Raw genomic sequence first — 5,644 nt, forward strand, 5'->3', positions numbered from 1 at the left:
TGACCGACAGTGTGACTTGAGAAAAGCACTGTCAATGACTGTCTCTGGGGTGAACCTGACCAAACCTGACTTTACAACCTGACAGTGTGAGTGTTGTAAAGAAATATTTGTATGTATTCAGGTTAGTAAACTATCAAGATGCTTAAAAAGGGAAAATGATTTGTGTAGAAAATTGGGCTGGTTTTGGGCCTGCTAACATGTGGTTTTGTGAGGACAAAGGAAGAGGGGGAAGGTGTGGAGTTGACATAGTCATCTCAGATCCCTGTGATAAGGAAGCTGAGCCACTGGGATTGGGGACTTAAGATGTGGGGTGTTGATGATAATTTGGGCAGCCAATCACTGGTCTGGAAGGGAGGTGCAGATAACTCCTCCTTGGGTCAGCGAGGGATATAGACAGAAACCCCGCTGTGTTCGGTCTCTTTCTTCTCTGGCTGGCTGGCTGGCTCACGTGAGTATCAGGTAAATGTGGGATCCCACAGAACTGTATGTAATTTGTACTGTATTGATTGTACTTGATTGTATTGCATTGTATATTACCATTAAAGTGGATTATTGTTAAACGGTTACTTGTAGGTTCTGGGTTTCCTTCCTGTAAGATAACGGCTTGTAGGAACGCGAGGAGATTTAAGAAAGTGGACAAGTTGTCTACCAAATCTCCTAACAGTGTGAGTGTGTGTCTGCATGTGATCAGTGCAACTGCATGATTTAAAACAATGACTAATCAAGCATACTTTTGGACTAACACATTATTTCTGGGGTTCTGTGGGAAATGAGAGGTTTCCTACAATTCCACAGATTTGGAAAACCGCATTGGTGACCCGTTTCTAATCTACTTGATGATATTTCACTCCCACAGGAGGTGGCAGTTTGCAGAATGTGAAACTCAAACTAAAACATGAAGATTCTGTTTCTTTTAGGACTGAAGGATAGAGAGAAACACTTAATTTCACTGGAGTGTTTACTGTGGGAAATGATGGATGTACATTTGTGAATAATGTTTGGTATTTTCTTATAATCCATTATTACCTGAGGGTTTTCTTCCCATACAGGATTTTGTTACACATGAGTTCATGTGTAAAAAGGGGGAGTGTAAACTTCACAATCTACATTTTTCAATCTGACCATTGATTGACAGTTTTAGAATGAACCTGCTCCAAATCCGGGGATAAGATACTGTTTGATGGATGTTGACATGTTTCTAATATTGATTGAGTTATAACAGGTAACACAGATGCAGAATCAGTGGACAAGGGGCTACTGGGAGAGATGTAATTCCAGAATGGAATACTGAAGAAGTTGACCTGTGATAATGAAACCATTTTGTAATATGTCAACAGGTATTAAAGTAACTGAGGTTTGAAATGTAGAAAGAACATATTACAGTTAAGCTAAAACATAGTAATGTAATGACACAGCATTTAATTTAAACAACATCATGTAACTAGCCTGGTAAAGAAGTAAAAGCCATAGACTTTATTGTTTAGGTCATCATGGGGATATACATTTCATCCAAGTTCATAATAGAAAGACATTTGATGACAGTTTGTTGGAATTCTGTATTCATAGGCAGTGGGGGATCAAAAAGCTGAGGGCCCAGGAGCCCTGAGCGTAGGCTTGAGGGATTTGTATCAGATTTCTCCACACAGGTTGCTGGTGCCAAAAGGGGGACCCAGGAGGCCGACACAGCGGAGTTCGTCTGGCTGAAGGTCATCAGGACAAAGTGGCTCAACCCCAGGCTCTCCGGCCCCGACCGAGTGACCCAGCGGATCTCTCATGCCGTCCGCATAGGAGGAAAGGGGGAGAGCTGGTGCCAGGACGGACGTGGCCCTCGCAGAGGAGGTCGACTCGGAAGCAGCCATCAGTGGACCGAAGGAGGAGGATCGTGAGGACATCTCTCCAGCAGTCGACTCGGGAGGCGCCATCAACGGGCCGGAGAAAGAGGATCGTGAAGACATCTCTCCAGCAATGACCTGGAAGCCGCCATCAGCGGGCCGGAGGACGAGGATCCGAAAGACATCTCTCTAGCAGGCAGCCCAGAAGCCGCCGTCAGCGGATCGGGGGGACAAAGACACGGCAAGCCAGGACGGCCCAGGGGACTCCACTCTCCACTGAAACAGGTGGATATAGCCGGTGTGGAGCTTGTTCAATACCCCATTTTTTGAGGAACTTTGCTCCAATACCCCATTTTTTGAGGAACTTTGCTCCAATACCCCATTTTTTGAGGAACTTTGCTCCAATACTCAATTTTTTGAGGAACTTTGTTTAATAACCCATTTTTTGAGGGAGAAGCTGCCCCTTCCCCTTCGTACCAAATGCCCTTTTTGGCTTACCCGTCGGAGGAGGACGAGCACCATGACTCAGCCGACAAGGACAATTTTTTAACATATTTTGGTCTCCCTCCACTGTCATAAGAAGTTGTTATGGTGGACTGTTCCTAAAGGTTTAAAGTGCCCTAAATCCCAGCGACTGATGGATTTATATAAAGGTTGGGGAACAGACAGTAGAAAAGAATGACAGTGGTTATGTTCCAAATGCTGTGTATAAGTTGATCTCTGAAGGTGAGATCAAAAAAGGGATTAAAGCAAACAGATATTGTTCTAAACTGTATTAAAGTAAACAGGTATTATCTTGAACTGTATTGAAGTGAACAAGTATTATTTGGGACTGTTTTTAAGTAATCCTATATATATAAACCTTCTTACATACACTTTCCCAGACACCCTGACACACACAATACACTCCCTGACCAAGATACCCACCCACCCACCCACCCACCCACCCACCCACCCACACACACACACACACACACACACACACACACACACACACACACACACACACACACCACACACACACACACACACACACACACACACACACACACACACACACACACACACACACACACACACACCACACACACACCCACACACACACACACACCACACACACACCACACACACACACACACACACACACACACACACACACACACACACACACACACACACACACACACACACACACACACACACACACACACACACACACACACACACACACATTCCCAGATACCCTGACACACATACACTCCCTGACCAAGATATCAACACACATACACTTCCTCTTTTCAAGGTTCTTTTTGGGGCCAATGTTTGATACTAATATATCTGTGTACAATGTTTGAAGAATAGTTTGTGGGAAACCTTCCCTGAGAAATTAATAATTTGTGTGAAACCTTCCCTGGGAAATTAAAGCAGTAGAATCCAGTGGAAGATAAGAAGTGACTCTTGTTAGAAATTAAAATCAATGTTTTATGGCATAATGTACCTTAAACATACCGTCAGTTTAAATGCTATTTTATTCTGGAAAAACCCGGAAGTTCTCAATACCAAGCTTTTATTCTGAAAATCCGTCATGACGACATCCGGGACTACTGCCCATTAGTATCATTAAAGTGGCTATTGACGCCGTTAACATGTATTACATATAAAGTTATGAAAGAGATAAGGAGGAGAAAAGGCATGTGGAAGTAAGCAATGAATACAAAATGTCGAAATCCTCTGTTTAACGCGATATCGGACACGAACGAGGGGGGAAGTCCCCTACGTCACTACAGCTCCCAGAGAGGAGGAGCGAACAGCCAGAAGCGGGAAAGACGAATGCTTGGAAGCTCTCTTCTGCACGGCCACCAAGGGAGAGGAAGCTGCAGCCTTTCTCTCCTGACTGAACAATATCCTGCTTGTAACATTACCGCGCTTTTTATTAATTAAAGTACCAATTTTGAACCTTCTCAGAGACTCCATTTAGTCTCCTTTTTAAGCTTCTTACCTGGACGCGAGAATAACGAACACAGCATAACATTTGGTGTAAACCCCGACGTGATTTCGTTCGCCAGGGAGAGCAGTTGCAGTTTTCAAAGGAGTTTGAACAATGCTAGCAGATATACACTCGGGCCCAATAAAGAAAGGTAAAAGAAGTACCTGTTTATTCAAAATCTTCAATAGATTACATAGTGAACAATAGGAGTGTGTGTCTGTCTGGTAAGTTGGACTCCTGAGAGACTGCCTAAATTAATGTTAAAACAACCACATTTATAACAATAACAATTATATACCTTGGGGCGTTGCTTTGTCACAAGCAGGGTGAGTTCATATTTCTTCTTTTTCTTACATTTAACCTTGCATGTTACTAATTTGTGTGTGTTAGTATTTTAACTATAAATGTGTGTGGTCATTGTACTTTGGATAGGTGTCTTGTTGCGTTTTCATGTAGGTGTTTCTTGTTACGTTAGTAGTTAGTTAGCCTATGACGTAAGGATATATATGTCCATTTAACGATTATTGTTAAGATCTATGAGACATAGCGAGTTGGTTACGGGCCAAGTAATTGAAAACCAACAAGGCATAGCGAGTCAACTTCGGGTTGAGTAACTGAAGACAGTGCTAGTCGAAAACAGTTGAGAACTGTTTTAAAAAAGTCCTTTTTGAGGAAAAGGCTTGATTTAAGGTGTAAGCCTTTATCAGTGGTCATAACTGTTCTATTTTCAACCAAGATATTGCGGGTGGAATACAGTATTTTGGGGTTACGACAGCATTACGTTAAATTGACGACGGTCATTTAATAGTCGCTGATTGGTTTCCATAATACATCCACCTAGCGTGTCTAAATGGCAGCAGTTGACTGTAGTGGACTATAAAGTCAAATATTACGCAGATAAGTTTATGGCTTAAGCGTAAAGGGTTCCTAACTTTAAGTGATGATATCAATAAGATAAAGCCCATTTGTTCATAGTAAACTAGATAGAAATGTTATTTTAAACTGCAGTGTTGTTTTGTGTTGAATTTTCTTGACAAGATTGCCCCGCCATTATTTAAACCACCCCTGTGAGAGACACGAGGTGTGTTATCAAATCCCTTTGTTCTTCAGGTTAAAGGTTGGAAAATCAGTTGCCATCTTGTTTTGCCCTCATGCTGAAAATAAGACACACGGAAGTCGCCATTTCGTGAAATGCTAATTGGAAGTACTCTGTTTGTTTTTACACACTCAGTCACACTCACATGATGCTAGGCACTCCATATTGAGAAGGACAAATCATATCTCTTGGCAGAGTTGGAACTATAAAATAGACAGGTTATCTTACCGTGGGAAGTTTGGTATTTGTAGGAGTCTGGTTTTGGAAGTATTTCTGCTTCGGTTTATTTGAGATATTCTTGTTTACAAGTGTGTATTGGCGTTTTTCATTTGAATATTCTTGTTTGCAAATGTGTTTTGGCGGTTGTGGGCTGTGTTGTTTAACCATATTCTAATTTTCTTCCCATTTTTAAGGAAATAAGCTACTTGTTAAAAAGATGTCAGTTTTGCAACAGCTATCCCTAGTGGATTGAGCTGCAAATTACAACCGCGCACTCTGTTGGTAATACAGAATTATTCTTGATTTTAAGTGTTATGAATGAACACATGCGCCAATCGCCAGGATATAATTACAAAGTGGTTTCTAATTATAAGAAACTTTACATAATAGACTTTCAAACTACACTGTAGAATATTCAAACACCAATTGATTGACTGTACACAGGATTTAGATTAGCATATCTCAAAGTCAAAACGATACACTGTACAATTTGTTTAACATTTCAGATTT

This window comes from Pseudochaenichthys georgianus, chromosome 24 (genome assembly GCF_902827115.2).
Source record: "Pseudochaenichthys georgianus chromosome 24, fPseGeo1.2, whole genome shotgun sequence".
NCBI classification, from domain to species: domain Eukaryota; kingdom Metazoa; phylum Chordata; class Actinopteri; order Perciformes; family Channichthyidae; genus Pseudochaenichthys; species Pseudochaenichthys georgianus.